The following is a 22,011-nucleotide window of genomic DNA, read 5'->3' as shown; positions in this document are numbered from 1 at the left end:
CCGTTAGAAGTTTTTGTTATTTTTCTGTTATGAGGTTTTTCTGAAGAAACTGAATTGTGAAGTGAGAAAGATGAGGTTCAAGGTCAGAATCGGTGAAAGTTGTTGAAGAAGGTTGGAGAGGTTCTATGATTTTGTCAAGATTTTCTGTTATTAATCTTTTTTCCCTTTTTTTTCCGATTTCTCTTCTGCTGAGCTTTTTTCCCTCTGATTTGCCCCTGAATCAATTGGTAAACCGGTTTGGTTTTCTTTGAACTATGCAGGTAAACCGGTTTGGCTTTGATAAGGATTGCTGCACATTTCTTGAAGGGATTTGTTAATTTTTCCTGTAAGGCCTTTGTTGTAATGGGCTTTGACTTTAGGAATGGACATCTTGGAGAATTATATTTGTGATATTTTGATTTTGAATTTTGTAAAAATGTGCTTGTATGTCGAAATTGAACGTGAAATGAACAAACTTCCGGGAATGTAATATCTCCTTTTTTTAAGAAACGAGAGTTTCTCCTTTTCCTCCAACATATCTCAACCTTGAATATCTTGAATTCAACTGATAATTGCAACCACAATGATGAACTCCTAGCTTTAGTCTCAAATTACCTCACATCATAAGCAACAAGTCATAAACGACAGAGAGAACAAACAATTGTCTTGATCGCTACTTTATTTCTTTATGCCATGATTTGCATTTGAACTTCAATCCAACATAACAATAATGCCTTAAGGAATCCTTGAAGTAAAGAAGAGTTGAAACACTTAAGAACCTCTTAACATGAAATCCAATGAAACTCAGATAATAAACTCTTTATTATTTTTCTTTGATTTTTGAACGACGAAATAAACGCCATCCATAACTTATAGCACGGAGAAAGAGGGCAAATTTTGGGGTGCAACAGCTGCCCCTATTCAAACTTCTTGAACTTGACGAGCGAGAAACGACAGTTTCGAACCGTTGAGGTGAAAGGAGATTGAATACCAGAATGAACTCAAAAATTTGCGCTCTTGATCAATAGAAGATTCCATCTTGCAATAAGAAGGAATGTACCACCCCGCAAGCAGGGAGAAAAAACTTCAATTGACCTGAATAATTAAATAAGCTCCAACTTGTGATAAGAAGGAACGGGCACCCACAGGCAGGGGAAACACTTCAATTGATCTGGGCATCAAGAGAAGGAACATCTCGAATGATCTGAGTATCAGACGTAGCAGATGTCTCCGAACATGCATCGGGATAGATGTCTTAGGTCGATCTGGGAATCGAAGGAGATACATCGGTTGATCTGAATATCAACGGGTAATAAGTATCTCTGATCTGAGAATCATGATCTGGGAATCTGGGCAGACATCTCTTCTGATGCAATTAAATCATCAGGTAGATATTCCTACTAATCTGGGAATTAGCGGCTAGCTCCTTCGTAAGACCACGGGGATCCGGAGGCGGTTCCTTCAACTGAACTGGTAATCAGGATAGGAACAATATCTCTTCCGAACTGTGTACGCCGGGGAAAGAATGCCTTTAAACTGATCTGGACATGATGCCAGAAAATAAGTAGGACAATCTTCATCTGAATGAAAAAGTCAATCAGGCAAACATCTCCATCTGATCTGATGATATCAGTGGCTTGCTCCTTCGTAAGACCACGGGGATCCGGAGGCGGTTCCTTCAACTAATCTGAATCTGAATATTAGGATAGGAACAGATGTTTCTTCCGAACTGTGTACGCCGGGTAAAGAAAGCGTCTTCAACTGATGGTTAGGCATCAGGACTGGGCAGACGAGTTTCTTCTTCTGAACGAACTAAATCGTCAGGGAGTAGATATTTCCAACTGATCTGATGTATCAGAGGGCTTGCTCCTTCGGAAGATCTTGGGAGATCCGGAGGCGGTTCCTTCAACTGAGCTGGATATCAGGATAGGAACAAATATCTTCCACCGATCTGGGGGCATCGGGAATAGGAATGTCTTTGAACTGATCTGAGCTATGCCAGAAAATAAGTAGAACAATCCTCTTCTGATTCAAAACATCAGGATAAGCGCCTGCAATGACTAGGCGAATATTGCTCTCTGGGAGCATTTGAATCTGGATAACTTTCCTGCAGAAAGAAACAGATATGATATGATTTATGCATGATGCATGTATGAATGTGGATGGAATAACGTTTCCAAGAAGGAAGACGCTACAAGCTTTTGAGAATGCTATGCAAATGATGCATGATTTGGACGCTGCTTAGGAGAACAACGGAGGAGCACTGAATTGCTGAAGAAGTCCTGGAGAGAGTACGAAACTCTGTGGGGAGGACAAGATGAGTAACCAAGGGTCACGAACTGCGAGCTGGCAAAGATGGATCAGAAATCTGCTGGAGACGATCAAATTTGGATGCGAGCTCTAGTTGGGGAATAAATCCTGCTTGGGGATATGAGCATCCCAAATAAATGCTTGGGGAATACCCTGGAAACTTCACTGGAGAAGAAAACTCTCAACACACTAGGGATGAGGAGATATGAGCAAGTCATGGAGATAACTCTGGTGAGGAGTGACCAATTTGCTTGTATAGGGCGCATTCCGTCGGGGAAGTCATTGATGAGAACAGATCCTGCTGAGGATGCAAATGACTCTTTGCTGAGGAAAGATTCAGTGGGGAAGATGAATACTTCTGCATAAAGATCCACTGAGGAGATAAGAGATCCGCTGGGGATAAGGAACTTAATCATAAGAAACTTTTATTAAGGCAACTCCACTGGGGAATAAGATGAGTCTCCTGGGGAAAACAGGTCAATCTGTTGGGGAAAGAAACACTCTACTGGGGAAATGAGGAATTCGGGCAAAGGAACCTCATTAAGAGCTTACTGGGGAAGCCGATACCCTTCAATCATGATTCAACTAGGGAGGAAGCATTCCACTAGGGAAAGTGATGAACTTGAGCAAGGAACCTCATTTAGAGCTTGCTGGGGAATCAAATACCATTCAATCATGATTCAACTGGGGAGAAAGCATTCCACTAGGGAACAAGGCTTCTGAAGCACGGAGATTGCATTGAGATGTGCTTTGCTGAGGAGATGAGAATCTTGGAACAAAAGAAAACCTCATCTAGATACCCTCAGCTGGGGAATGAGGATCTCTCACTTGGCTAGATCTGCCACTGCACTGACATGATGCGCTCAAAAGGATGTACCTGAGAGATAAACAGATGAAAATGCCCCATGATATAGCATAACATCTTCACGGGGTTTCCTCACACCGCAGAGGATAGTAATGCTCATCCACAATGGGCAAATGCGAGAGCAAACAGATTGTCAGACATCTTGGCTTGAAACTTTCCAAACAAGCATTGGATTCACGACTTGACAAGCAAGCAGTGATTGGAACACCAAACAAGTATTGACCAGAGTATCAAAAAGGCATTGATTCTCCAAAAGAATACCACCAGGAAGTGGGCTTAATGGGTCAAGCAAGTATTGACTTCAAAGTGACCAAACATGCATTGGATTTCATAGTGTTCTGAATATTCGCCTTGATTGTAAGAATGCCAACAAGTTTTGGACTTTTAGCTTCTAACTGCCGAGGATGACGACCCTGACGGTTCTCAAGTTCATAATTTGTTTAGCTCACACCCGAACTTTAAACTGAACGCCTCTTGATGAGGAAAGAATGTCACTGTATATTGCTTTGCCCCAGCCTGTATGGACTTTGAAGAAATTTGCCTTGCAAATACTTCCTGAAATTTGTGCTATCATAGCCAACTTGCCCCAGTATCAAGAATTTTGGAAACATGCCCCTGATTGATAAGTATTGGAGGTAGCTTCAACTGCACGGGTGAATGCCCCTGATTGCTTAGCACTTTGAGAGATTCTTCGAATCTTGACCTGATTGCCTCAGATTGAGTGAAAACTTGCTTGTTAGAGTAATCAAACGCTTTTGTTCCCCTGAGGGTGATCGGACTTTGAAATATTGCTGCCTCTGCTTAACAGAGTTCTGAAGACAACTCGTCCTTCGAGAGGGATAAGCTTTTCATCTGAAGTTCATGATGGAAACTTTCTTGATGTTAAGCACTTGTTCACATGCAAAGAATGTTTATTATGAGAAATATAATTCTAATGCAAAGAGTATGTTTGTCTTGAAGTTTAAAGAAACTTTTTGAAAGGATGTCGTAACATCGAGTTTTTATGAAAGAAAGATGGTGTGATACCAACTCAAGCGTTTAGCGGATCTCCTAGGAGTCAGCTTACCGTATTCTCGTGTATAGTTTGCTTTCGAATTAACCCTGCTTCAATTAGGACTTTTAAGGGTTGTAACGTGGCCAGGTTCACGGTTTGAGAAAAAAGGATTTTTAGGCTCAAAAATATTTAGTGCCCACCCCCTTCGTGATGTTCTCCATTCCTAAGTTCAGTTAACTTGACATGAGCATTCATCTTTCAAGAGGAGTTGGAAATGATTGAGGAATTAATGAGGCGTTCGGACATGGCAGTCACTTTACCTTTTGTTTTGGTGTCTGATCACACGACTTTGTTCTTTTGATGAGGATTCTTATTTTTTAATACTTGTTTTTCTTTCACTTTGCTTTTCTTTTTTTTCGTTTCCCTAACTTTTGCCTGGACAAATTCGTTTGAATTTTGATTTAGATGTCCAGCGGGATGCCCTAACTTTTGCCTAAGTCACTTGTTTTCAAGTTGTTGACTTAGCGGGCTTTTCTTCTTTTTTTGATTTATTCTTTTCTTTTGAACAAGTCGTGTGATCCTGAATCTATGATTTGTTAGAAGTGATCGTGACTGCCTGAGTCTTTGATTGATGAAGAATTATCATTGTGGTATCATCATATTTTGACCTCTTGATGTGAGGGATAAACCACAGCGGCTTTGATGTTGGTCTCGACCTCCTGATGTGAGGGATAAATTTGATGTCTCGACCTCCTGAGGTGAGGGATAACCGTTGTGGATTTGACTTTCCTCAACCTTTTGAAAGATAGCCATTGTTGTATCCTTAGATGTGTGCTCCTGATGAATTTTAAATGCTCGATCAGGTTAACTGAATACTACCCTGCCCCTGGGTTAAAATAAGGTTTTTTTCGCATAGAAAAGAAAACTCCTGCTTCGAAGGCTCAGAGGGGTAACGAGGGTTTCACTCCCTTATATCTCCAGTGTTTGGGAATTTGAAACAATGCCTGTACATCATCAACAGGGTTCTACTCGAAAGCATACCATTTGAGTTTCTTGGTATTATGTTCATCATCCTCCCTTCGGAGTTATCATGCTTTGTGTAGCTAGAGTTAAGTATCACAAAAAGCATAAAACAACATATAAGAGCAAAAGCGAATGGATTTTTCAAGACAAACATATCCAAAGCATTATGATTATAGTTCAAAAACAAACAAGTTTTACATACAAACAGAATTGAACAAAGCAAGAAAGATTAAACATGAACATGCATGACGATTCAGCAGTTGCCAATGTTGAGGAGATCCTCTCCGTATGGACTTATTGCTTCAGAAGATCCGCTGAATCGGAGGAGAACTTCAGTTCTGGCCCTCAAGTGCAAATGTGATGGCCTTTGAATCAATCAGGTCTTGAACTTTGTCTTTGAATGGCTGACAACCTTCAATCAGATAACCAAGTGCCCCTAGAGTGGAAAGCACACCAACCAACAGCATACGTTCCTGCAGAACCTTTCAGATTACTTCCTGGAAGAAGATTTCGGCAAAGTCATACAGAAGTTGCAAGTGTTCAACTTTTAGGGATTTGAGTTGTGCCAGTGGTGCACAAACTCAAGATACAAGGCGTCTTGCTTATCCCTCGGTCGGGAGCCCTAAGTATAGCTGCTGAAACAGAAAACACCATCATGAAGGGAGGAAATTTGTATTACTACCGGCGAATAACAATAACATCTGACGCTTGGCTATCAAACTCATTACTTGGAACACACAACGATTGTTGGAAGGAAACCTCTGGCAGTACCAATTGCAAGTGGTTCTCATGAGTTACTTCCTCGAGGAAGAGCAAACATTCTACTTGTAGATGAAATGGGATTGACCAGTAGAAACCAATATGAATAAACTCAAACATCTCTGTATCGAGCAAGTTCTGGACTTTTTGTACTTCAAAACCTTGTAAGGCTTGACATTATGATCAAGTGCCCCAGCATGGAACACACTGAGTATTGTCTTCAAAATCAAGAGAGCTATCTGTGGTGAGAAAGATCCAAAGCAAGAATCTTAACCAACTGAAATTCCATCAAGCACAGAAGAAACTGAACATAATGGCACTAGGATCACATCAGCTTGCTTCTTATACTCTTTCCGTCTCTGTTGACAAGCAAATGATACTGACAAGCAAACTCCAAGAGAGGAGGAGGTGACTCGGGATATGAAGCAGAACCTAGAGAATGAAAGGCATCTCTGTAGAACACTTTTGATTACTGTCTGGCAGAAGATTCTGGCAAAGTCACACGGAATTTGTAAGTGCTTTAGGGATTCGAGCAATGCAAATGGTGCAATGCTCAAGATAGACAGTGTCTTGCTTATCCCTCGTGCGGGAGCCCCAAGCAATTTCAAAGACTTGCAGATCCTAACATCACGACCAGGTGCCCCAGAATAGAATTCACACCTAGTGTCATTTTCATCAAGCATAGACTCTGTAGCCATCCACACAGTACGGAGCTTAACCAGTTGCAAATAAAGCAATCATGGAAGCAAATGAGCATAAGATAAGTCTTCAAAAATAACCCCAAACTGAGCTTTCATCTTGGTCACCCCACAAAGTTATTCCAAGAATGATCTTTGAACACACAATAAGAACAAATCAAGTCTCTGAGTCTGATGAGAGTACCAAGTCTGAATAAGAGATCCTCGATCCTGAACACCTGTTATGCATGAAATGTATGAGATGCGTGATATGAATGCAATGCCATGTTCATTCGATTTCTCAGGAATCCTCTGTTTTGATTTTTTTAAGCAAGCAAGAGATGGAAAAGCTCGACACGAGGCTTAAAGATACGATTCCTTGGAAATGAAAGGAACATGTATGCTAGTTATTTTTTGTACATCATTTTTTTTGGAAAGTAAATATGCAATGATGCAAAGTGGTGGGAACCACAATACTGGATATATCTGATGATGCCGAGAAATCACACGGCACAAATTCAAAGGTTCGGCACCAATTTGGAACTCCCCGTAGATCACGGGACATAATCAGTAGAATCAGAACCATAGTCATCATAACAGGAACAAAACCACTCGAACAAGAACCATAGTAACCCTCGAACAAGAACAGCGGTAACCCACGAACAAGAACAACGGTAACCCACGAACAAGAACAGCGGTCACCAACAATGTACCTGTTATATAATCATTGATTCCCGCCCCACTCACGGGTAAAATCTAGGCCAAGGTAAGGTCATGAAACGCAGTATACGGTCCGCCCGAAGGTAAGCATCATCACAGCGCGGATGCGGGTGACGATAATACCTCCGTTTGAAACCACTACTCTGCTCGTGGTCACATAATTCATCCCGAGACGTACACCTCGAGACAAACCATGCTCCCACTGTATCCTAGGGTTCCTATGGTTCACACATAGCCTGGGTATTGGGCCTTTTACCTCTTGAAACACCCACCCAACAGACAGATATCCAGCCAGTCCAGAATATGATGCAGAAAAGTAAAAGCGCACATAGAATGCAATGCAAACAGGTAAATATGCAAAGCAATAAAAACACCCAATGATAAACACACAAGCGCTAGGATCGGCTCGCTGAGTCCGGACCAGCAACATGTCAAGACGTCCCCAGCAGAGTCGCCAGCTGTCGCTACCGCGAAAATTAACAGAGTCGCCACTAACATATTTATCCTGAATAGGAAGGGAATGCCAGCAAACCACAAAACAAAACAACGGTCTCACGACCAGAGAAAAAGGGTAAGGGAGTCGGTTACGCGAGGGGAAGGTGCTAGCACCCCTCGCGCCCATCGTACTCGATGGTATCCACGCTTATGTCTAAACCTATGGGTGTGTAAGCAAACTGCGCTAATCTGGACTAAAATGAATGCAGAATGTAGGGAAAAGAAAGAATTGTGCTCGCACGGGCCCTACCCCGCTGCCTACGTATCTGTTTTGCAGAATCAGAGCTACCGTAGCTCGGCTAACTAGTTTCTGTTTGTTTTGTGTTTTTTAGGTGAACAAGTTACATTCACACTCCGCTGCTCGACCTTTGGAGGCTTACGCTTGGGAATGGAGCGGAAATAACAAGCTCTTAAGAAAAGAAAATCAAAGAGTGTGGTTTGTGTTTTAAAGAATGCATGAGGAAAACCTAAGCTAAGGGGGAAAGCTTGCTACCTAATGTTATCATACAAAGGGTGCAAATCTAAGCTAAGCTAACAACCTACGAGAAAAAGGGGAAGCACACAAATAGCACACAAACGAGCATCCGCTCGTAAAGCAAACAAACCAACGGTACTGAACGAATGGTAGAAAAGCGGTCCCGCCATAGCCAAGGGGAGCAACTCAACCCAAGTCAACCAAGCATTAGACCTCGCGAAAATGACCGGGCCATAGACAAGAGGGCGGACCCCTCTCAGCAACCAAGCCGTCACGGTTCGTAAAGGAAAACGGTGCATGCGTACACCGAGCATCAACGTCGAGCAACGCGAGCTATAAGAAAGGCGGGGGTCCGATTGCATGAACCCTTTTCCTGACATACTCGATAACAAGATCTTGTGCAGGTTCAGAAGCGAGCCACGCGTAGCGTGCGCATTCTGAACAGACTCGATGAGACTAGGCGGGGGTTGATTACGAACCCTTGACCGCATGCCTTCCATGAGGACTTAACGGAGTGCCATATAGGACTTATTACACCGTGACTCCCTGCCGCAAAGCACAAATGTAAACACACCAACAAAAACAGAGCCTCTTTCGAGGGCTTGGCCAGATGCATGTCTAACTCCTACTTCTCATGTTAAAGGATGATGCGAGAAAGCGGTAAAAGGACAAGGAGATACCGAGCGGATAGCAAATCCGCAGTGAGCTAGCAAGCGTAAGCAGAGAAGTCCAAAATACTTCGCGTAAGCTAGCATCAAGCAAAGCAAGTCAGAAAGCGTCGTCGTGAAAATAGATCACAAGCGACATGTGGCACGCGTCGAGCATAACCACATAAGCAACCTGTAAGAGAACACAAGCCAGACAATGCAGGAATATACATCTCAATGAATGAGAGATCGGGTGAATGGCATCGGAAATAGGTTCGTGTCCCACAAATAAAGTGGAACACGACGCAAGTCAATCGCACTGGAAGCGAATTCGTGTCCCACAAATAAAGCGGAACACGAAGCAAGTCAAATCGCAATCGAAAGCTCTCTCGAAGTACCTCGCACATCTCAGCAAACAAATCAGTAGTAACAAGGAGACACGCACCCGCCATAGAAAATAATAGAAGTTAAATTCTAAGTAAATTCTAAAACAAAATCTAACAAAATTAAATTGTTTTCATGACATTTTCATCTAAAAGTAATAGAACAAAACTATGTACAAAACAATTAAATTCTAACAAGCAAAAGATATAAAAGGTTTTGTTATTCATTTTTTATCATGTTAAGAATCTAACAAAAAGCTATTGATTTTTATGTTTTTTTTTATATGCTAAAAACTATAGAAAAACAAACTAGATAAAAACAAATCTAAAAGTAAAACTATGCACACAGGGGGTTCAGATTGAAATAGTGTGCATACAGCAACAAAGGCGCTGGCCCAAACAGCTGGCCCAAGATGATGTTTATTGTTTTCAGATTTTTTGTAAGCAAAGGAGAATGTGATGTGCGCTGGGCTCAAGGGTGGTATGCAAGTAGTAATTTCGTTTTTGGCCCAAAGTGTGATGATCCATCAACAATTGTTTTTTGTAATCAGATTTTGTTCCAATTGTTATTCAGATTTTGATTCAATTTATCAGGTTTACGGTTTCAATTAATAATAAACAACCTAACCTTTATCCATTAGCCACACTAATCGCCATTAACATCAGATTAAAATCAAAGTGAAAAACAAAAGGGGGTTAGGGTTCGTACATGTGCCGATTCAGCTTCCACGGGAGCTCTCTTCCTTCTCCTCACGAGCAACCGCGGCGGCCGGAGGTCACTCCCTCTCTCCGATCTATGTTACGTGAAAGGACAAACAGCCTCCGTACACTCTCCTCTCTCGCTCTCGTCTTCTCTGAAGTCTCAACCTCTCTAGGCTCAATCTCTCACTCTCTCACGATGATGCAAGCGGCGCGCGGCGGAGGAAGCCTCTATCATTTGTTCCGTTTCTGATTCGCGATGTTGTTATTGTTGTTTGCAGGTGAAGATGTGTCGCGATGTTGCTCGCGATTGTAGATTCAGTGTTGTTTGTTGATGCCGTGTTGTGCGACGATGAAGATTGATGATTGTCAAGGTTGAAGAGTTTTGATTATGGAGTGTGAAGTTTGCGATGATGATGATTGAAGTTTGCGAGCGCCACTACAAAGATGATGATTGCACGTATTGAGAGGCATTACGAAGCTGAGATCGATGTGTGTATTGCAGAGTTGATGATGAAGGATTCGATGCAGAGTTGTTGAACGTTGAAGATTGATGCTGATTCTCAATTTCGTTTTCTGCAGGTTCTTGGAAGAAGAAGTGAATTGGAGTGTGAAGGAGGAACTCGATTCAGATGTTGAAGATGATGAATCGGTGATGAATTCCGGATCGAGAGAAGGTTTGTTATCGATTCGATTACAAGTTTCTCTTAGCGTTTGTTGAAGATTTCTCTGAGTGAATTTCTTTGGTTATTTCTGTTAGGTTGTGAAGATTGAAGGGAGCGTTGAGATGAGTGAAGATGCGATGAAGATGAATCGGGAATTGAGAGAGAGTTCCGAGAGTTTCTTTTCCGTTAGAAGTTTTTGTTATTTTTCTGTTATGAGGTTTTTCTGAAGAAACTGAATTGTGAAGTGAGAAAGATGAGGTTCAAGGTCAGAATCGGTGAAAGTTGTTGAAGAAGGTTGGAGAGGTTCTATGATTTTGTCAAGATTTTCTGTTATTAATCTTTTTTCCCTTTTTTTTCCGATTTCTCTTCTGCTGAGCTTTTTTCCCTCTGATTTGCCCCTGAATCAATTGGTAAACCGGTTTGGTTTTCTTTGAACTATGCAGGTAAACCGGTTTGGCTTTGATAAGGATTGCTGCACATTTCTTGAAGGGATTTGTTAATTTTTCCTGTAAGGCCTTTGTTGTAATGGGCTTTGACTTTAGGAATGGACATCTTGGAGAATTATATTTGTGATATTTTGATTTTGAATTTTGTAAAAATGTGCTTGTATGTCGAAATTGAACGTGAAATGAACAAACTTCCGGGAATGTAATATCTCTTTTTTTTAAGAAACGAGAGTTTCTCCTTTTCCTCCAACATATCTCAACCTTGAATATCTTGAATTCAACTGATAATTGCAACCACAATGATGAACTCCTAGCTTTAGTCTTAAATTACCTCACATCATAAGCAACAAGTCATAAACGACAGAGAGAACAAACAATTGTCTTGATCGCTACTTTATTTCTTTATGCCATGATTTGCATTTGAACTTCAATCCAACATAACAATAATGCCTTAAGGAATCCTTGAAGTAAAGAAGAGTTGAAACACTTAAGAACCTCTTAACATGAAATCCAATGAAACTCAGATAATAAACTCTTTATTATTTTTCTTTGATTTTTGAACGACGAAATAAACGCCATCCATAACTTATAGCACGGAGAAAGAGGGCAAATTTTGGGGTGCAACAGATGCTTAGGATTGTTTAGCTTTTATTTATCATTTGCTTCTGTAGGAGCTACGCTCCAATGTTGTAACAGTTTCCCATTATTTCAATAAGATAACAGTTTGTGTACAAATGTTTGCAAGGAAATAATCTTTAAAATAATTGGAAAAATCATAAAAAAATTTTGCATACATCATTCTGCATATCGAGTCTGTTGTATAGAGTCTCATCTTTTGGATCTTTCTCCATTAGATCGTCAAGCTGTCGCGTCTCAAAGTTTCTCGACCGCGCTCGCAATCAGATCACAGATACAATACTTGTTCAAGCAAAAGAAGAGTGATGGAAAGCTCTGAACAAGAGAATATTGAGCTCCGTGGTACAATGAACACTCTTCAAGAAAAGTTGGAAAGTCTCACTACTCTGGTTGACTCCTTAATGGCCGCGCAGAATCAACAGCCACCACCCAACAGTCAAGCAACAGTGATATCTGAGATCACTACTCCAGTCTCTACAGTTGCATTCAGCATTCCATCTTTCTCCATGCCAGAAGGTTGGGGCACGCCTTTCAGCTTCGGTACAGGTTTTCGCCATAATTTCTCTGGGATTCCAACATCCACAACTGAAGCGCCTGCTGCACAAAGTTCAGTGTTCACTCCAAATCATGGGGTAACCTTTTCTCAAGTCACTATGTCGGTTTCTCAACCCATTATGACGGTTGCTACTCCTATGGTTCACACTGTTCCTTACGGAGACAACGAGATTTATCATGATCAAGGTGATAGCACAAATCAGCGTAACCGCGTGGAAGATCTCCAAGAACAGTTCAACAAGATTCAACTGGAAGTCAAAGCTATTCGTGGGAAAGATTTGTTTGGGAAGAATGCCCAGGAGCAATGTTTAGTTCCCAGTGTACAAATACCAGCTAAATTCAAGGTCACTGACTTTGAGAAGTACAAAGGTAGTTCTTGTCCACAAAGCCATCTTGTGATGTATGCTAGGAAGATGTCTACTTATGCAGATAATCATCAGTTGCTCATCTACTACTTTCAAGACAGTTTGACTGGTGCCGCACTGAAGTGGTACACAGGATTGGATAGCATTAACATTCAAACTTTCAACGACCTGGGCGAGGCCTTTGTCCGACAATACAAGTAAAACTCGGATATGGCTCCAGACAGAGATCAACTTCGATCCCTGGCTCAAAAAGACCATGAAGCTTTCAAAGAATATGCCCAACGATGGAGAGAAACTGCTGCTCAGATTAATCCACCGTTAAAAGAGAAATAGATGACAATGATCTTTTTGAATACTCTTGGCCCGTTTTATTATGAACGCATGAGTGCTAGTGCTCCAAGTGATTTCACCGAGATGGTAAACATGGGGATGCGTCTAGAAGAAGGAGTCTGAACCGGACGTCTAACTAAAGAAGGTGGATCTTCAAGCGGAACCAAAAAGTTCGGAAGTGGTTTCCCAAAGAAGAAAGAACAAAGTGTTGACATGGTATTCCAAGGAAAACCAAGAGGAAATGTCAATCGTCAACGACAGATTGCTGCTATCGCACCAGCCGTTAATGTAGCACCAAATCCGGGATTTACCCCGCAGTTTCAACAACAACAGCCTCGACAACAGGCTCAACAGTTCAACAACAATCAGAATCGTGTGCAAAGAGCTCCACAGTTCGATCCGATTCCAATGACCTACACAGAGTTGTACCCTGCTTTGATTGAAAGAGGTCTTGTTCAAACTAAAGCACCACCACCAGTACCTGAGAAACTCCCGTGGTGGTACAAAGCTGAGGTCTCATGCCCTTATCATCAAGGAGCACCTGGCCATGATCTTGAGCATTGCATAGCTTTGAAATATGAAGTTCAGAGGTTGGTTAGATCTAATCTCCTCTCTTTCAGAAATTTGAATCCAAATGTGCAAGCAAATCCGCTGCATAATCATGGAGGGCATGTTGTAAACATGGTGTATGGATGTCCTGGTCCATACCGAATCTATGACATCAATTTCTCAAGAGCAGATTTAGTACAAATGCACGCCACTCTCTGTCAAAGGCGGGATTTTCGCCAACACCATTATGGTTCCCGTAGCATATGTTGCGTAGATCCTCACGGATGTTCGATGGTGAGAAGAGATCTTCAAGTTTTGCTAGATGATGGTACTATTCAGATCTTCAGAAATAGGAATGAAGATGAAGTTAACATGATAGGATGTTATCCACATGAGCTTTTAGTCTCAGATATCAACTCGGAAATGCCTAAAGTTAACGTCATCGTTCCTCATTTCAACATGCCTGAGCGCATAGAAGTTATCTACAACAAGCCAAGGGTTCCTGTTGCTCCTTTAATCATTTGTCTACCTGGACCTGTTCCCTATGACTCTGACAAGGCAGTTCCATACAACTATAGTGCAACAATGATAAAGAATGGACAAGAAGTTCCCATACCTACTCTTTCATCTGTCGTGAATATCGCCGATGTGAGTCGAGTAACAAGAAGTGGACGTGTGTACACTCCATTGCCTCCAAAGCAGCCTATTGCTCCTGCAACCAGGCAAAATCCTGTCGATACACCAGTGAGGAATCCTGAGGAAACTCCTATCAGTAATACAAACACTGATGTTGGCCAATCCAGTGGAACCAATGTCAATCCTGACTTTGATGAAATTTTGAAGCTTATCAAAAGAAGTGAATACAAGATTGTGGATCAGCTTATGCAGACTCCTTCAAAGATCTCAATACTTTCATTACTTTTAAACTCAGAAGCCCACATGGAAGCCCTGATGAGAGTCTTGGATCAAGCTTTTGTAGATCATGATGTGACTGTTGACCATTTTGATGGGATAATAGCCAACATAACAGCTTGCAACAATTTAAGCTTCTGTGATGAAGAACTCCCCGAGGAGGGCAGAAATCACAATCTTGCTCTGCACATTTCTATGAACTGTCAGTCAGACTCTTTGTCCAACATGCTGGTAGACATCGGATCTTCCTTGAATGTGATGCCGAAGACGACTCTTGCTCGTTTGTCTTACCAAGGAATGCCTATGAAGTTCAGTGGTGTAGTAGTCAAAGCATTTGATGGATCGCGAAAATCTGTTATCGGCGAAGTCAACCTTCCCATGACAATTGGTCCACATACATTTCAAATCACCTTCCAGGTCATGGACATTCAAGCTGCTTATAGCTGTCTGTTAGGAAGACCATGGATCCATGAAGCAGGGGCAGTAACTTCTACGCTCCATCAAAAGTTAAAATTTGTAACAAATGGAAAATGGGTAACAATAAGTGGGGAGAAAGCCTTGATGGTGAGCCACTTATCCAATTTCTCTTTCATTGGTGCTGATAATATGGAAGGAACGCAGTTCCAAGGTCTCTCTTTAGAAGACGAATCTTCCAAAAAGAAAGCATCAATCTCTTCATACAAAGAGGCAGTGAAAGTAGTAAAAGATGGAACTAACACTGGCTGGGGGCAAGTTGTGATCCCTACCAAGAATGAAACCAGAGCAGGACTCGGATGTTCACCGATGTTCTCAAACTACACCAAGAAGGATGAAACCCTTCGTCCGATCAAAGAAAAATTCATTAGTGGAGGATTCCTTAACCCAATTCCTAAAGAGGTTAATGTCCTTATCGAAGAATGTATCGAAGAAGGTCTACCCGATCCTGAAGAAGAATGGAAATGTTATCTCAATGAATCGGGATACATATCTCAGGAAGAACCGTATGCACCGTTCTATCCTCCTTCAGAGAAATCCAAAGATAAAGAAACTCAGCCTGTTCCTGCAGAGGTTTGGGACACCTTGGGACAACCAAGTGGCAAGTTTGATTATATGGTGAAATATACTGCACCTGAAAGTTCAAAAATTTCGATCGAAGACATCCAACCAACTGGATGGGGAGATCCCTTTGAATATAACAGTCAACTAGAAAAGGCTTACAAATACTCTCAACTTTCACAGCAGCCTGAAATTACTGAAGATTTCAACTTTAACGCATCTACAAAGATTGACAACTCTGAAGATGGTTATTATCACATAAATGCCATTTTTGAAGATGAAGGGGAAGATGGCCCTGCAGTTGACTTGGAAAGTGTCGCTGACAATGAGTCTCTTCATCCTGAAGATTGGGAGTTACACCCTGAAGATCCTGAAGATTGTGACTCATCTTATGCTCTTCAAGAAGTAGAAGAAGACCGTCTCATCTCTACAAAGAACAAGGTTAACAAACCAGGACCTTCAAATCCTGCTCGACCAGCGGTCAATGTCATCACTGAAGAAGATTCTGAGACAAATTTTCCTCAATACATAATACACAGAGGAGTTCGTTGCTACTGGAAAGCTGTCGATGTTCCGAATGTTGTTCACCACTCAAAGTAATCACCTCGCTGTTATTTTGACCTCCTGCCTGGCCCAAAGCAGAGAGATGTTTTATAGGGCTTTGCTTTTAAATGTTTTGTTCCGCCCAAATAACTTTGTGTATAGGGCTTTGTTTTAAAAGTTTCCCTCTTTGTCCTGCCCAAGACAAATGAGTTTGTGTTTAGGGCTTTGTTTCAAAAATGAATCATAAATAAAGTGTCATTTTGAATTCCCTACACTATGTGTTTTATTTTTTGCTTTTTTCTGGAAATGGTAATTGTCGCTACCGCGAAAAATGGAATCAGAGTCGCCACTAATATATTCACCCCATCGCGGGAAAGGGATATCAGAAACCTAACTCAGAATAAGAACAAGGTCTTTCGACCAGAGAACAGGGCACGGGAGTCGGTTACGCAAGGGGAAGGTGCTAGCACCCCTCACGCCCATCGTACTCGATGGTATCCACCTATGTTTATTTCTATCTAAAGAGTGTATCTATCACTAATGCAATGCATGATTAAACCTAAAGTTTTTTAATAATTATTGTGCTCGCTAGAGTTGCCTCTATGCCTACGTATCCTCTTAAGAAGAATCAGAGCGCTGTAGTTCTGCTCAAGATTTTCTATGTTTTTTAGGATTTGTTGGTGTTTTTTAGTGAACAGTTACAGCACACTCCGCCGCTCGACCTTTGGAGACTCACGCTGGGATTGGAGTGGAAGTAACATGCTCTTAAAAGCAAAAGAGGAAAGTATATCGAGCGTTTCGAGTGAACCTTAATCAAGGAAGACTCAATCAACTTTTGGTTTGTGTTTTTTAGGTTTAGGAATCTCCACTCAAGTGATCCCCTTAAACAAGAGGGACAAGAGCTTCCATTCCATTTTATTATTTTTCACTATTTATTAATGTTTTATGGTGTTTTATTGATTTTGTTTGTTATGCAAAAGGGGAACATACATTTCTAACCTAATGCTAACATATAAGAATGGCCCTAAGGTCAAGGATAAGGGATATCTACCTATGTTATCATGCATAGACTACAACCTAAGTTGTTCTATGTGACTAATCTTAATGAAGATTGAAGTCACCGTCCTAAGGGAACATGGTAAACATATAGTAAGAGATAAGCAAAAGCAACAAGCAAGGTAGGTGACTTAATGAAGTCCCTAACCAAGTCTACTCCTAAGAGAGACTACACACAATGAATCCCAAGAGAAAACAATCCACAAAAGGTGGAGGAAGAACGAACAATCGTCGCCTCTTAAACTAACAACAATCAAAGTGTGAAAGAAGAGGCAAAGCATGAGAAAGAGGGAAGAAAGCCCTAGGGCAGTAGCAAACCAAGGAAATTAGTGTCCTAAATCAAACACAAAAGCATCATGGCATCACACGAAAATAATAAACTTCTTTTCCCATCCCCACCTCTTTTTAAACAAATTTCACATATGCTTTTCAAATAAATGTACACAAAAACAATAACATTTTCAAAGAGGTTTCCATGGGATACCATGGATATGAGGGGTGCTTAAAACCTTCCCCTTGTATAACAAACCCCCTTACCCAAATCTCTGATAAGTTTATTAGTTTTGATTTTAAAAACTTATGTGGGTTTTATTCACTCTTTCTCTCATTCCTTTTGGAAACAATAAAGCGCGGTGGCGACTATGTTTTAAACAAATGAGCTAAGTCTTTCCCATGACTTTAGTCTCACCAATTTCACCTCTACACACGCCAATTAAAGTCAATACTAAAGAAAAAGAGACAGATTGTGGGGAGTTTTAAACCCCCTTTAAATAACTTTAAAAACAATAAATTTTCACAAGCAATTAATCAACATATTACAATTTCAAGTTAAAAAACTTTAAAAACATATTTAACCATTTTTTAAATAAATGTACAACAATGAGCTCAAGTTGAATCAAGAATACAACAACTTCTCCATCACAGAAGCACATGCAACAACACACTCTACATAATGCCTCATATACCTGCTTTCCAGTAGTTCACCAAAACTAGAAAAGACTGCAACCTCCTAGTTCTCATAGTAGCTGGATTTTTATATATTAATATACCAATACCCTGTATTGCTGCCACTACAATACCAACAACCAGAATATCCCAATCACCGGTTTGATCAAGGATGATAGCAAGTGTGTTTGTTGTGTAAAAACCCAAAAGTACCAGGAATATTTTCATGAATATTTTCATAGGGAAGTTCTTTCTAGTTGAATTTAGCTTTTCTAGAAGTTTTCTGCCACCTGTACTCAATATCCTACCCAATCGAGTGCCACAAAAACTGGAACCAGAATCATTAAGGCTTTGTTGCTCATCATTACCGGATAATCCATCTGTGTTCAAGGCCAAAGTTACTTTCCATCCCGTTCTTTTCCCCATGAAACTGAACCAAGGTATTGAAAAACATTAAAATAATCGATATTGCATGGATATGGAATGGAAAAAAATAACCATTTCCCCCTCAGTAGTAGGGTGAGGTTACCTTAAAAATCCAATTAATCTTTTTTTTTACCAAAGAAACAAAATGTCATTAAACAAAAAGAAAACCAATTACACAAGAGGGGGACCAAACCAAAACCCCTTAGATACTAAGTCTAATCCTAGAGGTACCCTTCTTGTCTAACAAGTAATCACAAATAATATCATTATGAACATGATTAAACCAAGATGTAGTTTTGGATTTTAAACCTATGCTAGCCAAGGTATCTGCACAAAAATTGGCTTCACGAAAGTTGTGAGTGATCCTAAAATCGATATGAAGCTGCTTGTAATTGTTTTTCTTAGTCGTTTCTAAATCCATAATAAGTGCAATAAGCTCGGCTAACTCCGCATTGTTATTTCCCAAATAAGCACAAAAACTTAACATATGATTGGCATTGTGATCACGAAAAATCCCATCACATGCTGCAATTTTAGGACTGCCAGATGCAGTCCCATCTATATTGCATTTTATCCAACTAAAAGTGGGAGGAGACCAAAGCACTTCCACTGCTTTCACCTGCTTGCTGGGCTTGATGTTAACCTCGAAACGTTTGAGCAAGGAAAAGCTAGACATTGAGGAGTTTGATACCTTTTGAGTGTTGTTACCAACAACCTTAGCCTGAGCCAATAACTGACTAGCACAAGATTCCCAAGGAGTTGTTCTATCTTCAAACCTTGACTTGTTCCTTGCAGTCCATATTTGATAAAAGATACCAACAATGCAAGAGTGTATAATAGCCCTGGCCTGCGAGGACGAGCCTAAACTAAGAAAAATCTTGCAATCCTCAATGTTTGTTATGAGTAGATTTGTTTCCAGCAAATGCACTAGCCAATTCCATAGTTTGTTAGCAAAATGGCATTCAAAGAAGAGATGCCACGAAGATTCACAGCAAGTGTTGCACAAACTGCATATAGAAGGGAAAGAGAAGCCCCTAATCAACATATTTTCATCTGTTGGCAATTTGTAATGTAAGTATCTCCAGACCAACATAGAATAAGAGGGAGGAGAGTCAATGTCCCATGGAAAGAGTTTCCAAGCAGTCGAGGGGCGGGGCTTGATTATAGTATTGTAAGCATCTTTGACAGTTAAAGAGCCATTAGAATTCAGCTTCCAAGAAAAAAAATCATCCATTTCACCTTCAGCAACAGAGAATTTGGAGGTGCTAGTCAACAAATCAGGAATTGCCAATTAAATGTTGTCCTTAATTTTCCAAGAATCAGTCCACCAGTCCCTAACCTTGGAAGTAAGTGCATAGTGATAAGTCTTGGGAATGTTATACTTGCTTGCCAAGGCTTCACCTGTCCAATTTTCTAACCAGAAGTTTATGGTCCTTCCATTACCAATGCTCCATATGCCATTATCCATAACCATGTCATGAGCTTCCTTAATGCCATTCCAAATTGAAGACTTTATTGCATATCCTATGATCCTACCATTTCTTTTCACTCTCCCATTAAGTAAGATTGACCAACTTTGATTTGCATTAATGAACTTCCAACACAATTACATATTGGTTGTAGAGTTGAAAGCCTTCAAGGAAATGATTCCCAAACCTCCTTCATTAGTTTTCTTACAACATGTCTTCCAAGCAACAGTGATCATCTTCTTTTTATCAGTACAACCACTCCAAATGAAGTTCCTCAACCGGCTTTCAATTTTCTTTATAATGCTGTTTGGCCAATTTTAGATAGATATGCTATGCACCACCATACTCAAGATGACAGATTTTACAAGTTGTGTCCTTCCAGCCATAGTTAGGGTCCTTGCTTTTCATGCTGCAAGCTTGAGCCTGATATTATCTGCAATAGGTTTTCCTATGAAAATGGCACTCCAAGATATATAAAAGGCGGACTAGCCATAGAGAACCCAATCAGGTTGGCCAGGTTAGCATGTCTGGCCTGAGACAGTCCACCAGCATATATCAAGGATTTGGAAAGATTAGAGAACTAGCCAGAGCATTCTCCATAGTCCTTGAGCAGAGTAGAGATTGCATGCAATGACTTGGCATATCCCCTGCAGTAAATCATAATATCATCTGCAAAAGGTGTGTGAGAAGGAACCAAACAATTCTTATTAGCTCTTATCAGATTAATTTTGTTATTTTTAACAAGGTTAGTGATCCCTCTACTCAAGACATCTTCAGCCAAGCAAAAAAAGCAAGGGAGATAGGGGATCTCCTTGCCTAACACCATCGGAGCACCTGAAATAACCTATTTGATTTCCATTGAAACAAATTAATATATTGGCAGACATGAGAATGGTATGAATCCAGCTCCAAAACAAAAAGTTAAAACCAAAACTTTTGAGAGTTTTAATGAGGAACTCCCAATTTACGGTACCAAATGCTTTTGCTATGTCAATTTTCAAAGCAACATTACCACTATAGCTTTTGTTGTGCAAGATTTTTATTGCTTCAGAAGCAAGGCATATTCCATCCTTGATACTTCTGCCTGCAACAAATCCTTTTTGCTCAGAGGATATCAAATTAGGAAGAATGGAGGCTAGTCTGTCAGCAAGAATCTTAGAAATGATTTTGAATTTGAAATTAGATAAGGCAATGGGTCTATATTTCCCAAGGAAGTTGGCCTCTTTGGCCTTAGGGATCAGACCAAGAGTGTTAGCATTGAAATTAGGTAAGATCCAGCCTTGGATGAAAAACTATAAAATAGCATCAATAACATCTAGCTTAATTATGTTCCAGTACTTGTGATAAAAGGTGCCACCAAATCCATCAGGACCAGGGCAAAGTCTGCCTTTAAGTTCTTGACATCTTGATAAATCTCATCAGGACAATGAATCATAGTTAGCAGCTTGTTAGTTTGGTCAGTGATAAGAGAGGGTGTGACTTTGCTTATTAAGTCACTATCCTTAGGAGTAAAATTCTTGTTAAAAAGTTGGGTGAAGTTATCAGCAATATGGTTCTCCAAAGTGGAAGGGTTAGAGACAACATCATTGTTAATAACCAAAGAGGAAATCAGGTTGGTTGACCTTCTAGTTTTAGCATAGGTGTGAAAAAACTTAGTGTTCCTATCCCCATGAATTTGCCGCTTAACTCTAGACTTTTCCCTCCAGAAATCTTCTTCCTTATTTAAAGCTATTTCAAGATCATGTTGTGCTTTGGCCTCTTTGTCCTGTAAACTATCAGAGTTTCCATTATGGCTAATGTCCTCTTGGATGCTAGCCAAATCCTTCCCAGCTTTGATAACTTTAAATTGACATCTCCAAGAAAAATTCTATTCCACTCCTTAAGTCTGTTTTTAAGAATTTTCAATTTCCTATCCAACACAAACATAGGACAACCATATATTTTGTTTTTCCAAACATCCTCAGTGCTCTTATGACACTCATCATTACTAGTCCACATATTCAAGAACTTGAACTGAGACTTGAAGGAAGTTTTATTCAGATTTATGGTGTAA

At 40.5% G+C, this 22,011-nt stretch overlaps 1 long non-coding RNA gene across 1 annotated transcript; it reads left to right on the top strand.

Annotated features, from left to right (window-relative positions):
- The first annotated feature begins 10,096 nt into the window (after positions 1 to 10,096).
- On the top strand, positions 10,097 to 10,874 carry LOC131639435 (uncharacterized). The gene is made up of 3 exons (XR_009294954.1): positions 10,097 to 10,518; positions 10,609 to 10,703; positions 10,787 to 10,874. It is a non-coding gene; the product is annotated as an uncharacterized LOC131639435 (long non-coding RNA).
- Positions 10,875 to 22,011: the final 11,137 nt, after the last annotated feature.

The sequence above is a fragment of the Vicia villosa genome, unplaced genomic scaffold (genome assembly GCF_029867415.1).
Source record: "Vicia villosa cultivar HV-30 ecotype Madison, WI unplaced genomic scaffold, Vvil1.0 ctg.002635F_1_1, whole genome shotgun sequence".
NCBI lineage: Eukaryota > Viridiplantae > Streptophyta > Magnoliopsida > Fabales > Fabaceae > Vicia > Vicia villosa.
This window is presented reverse-complemented; position numbering and strand designations above follow the sequence as displayed.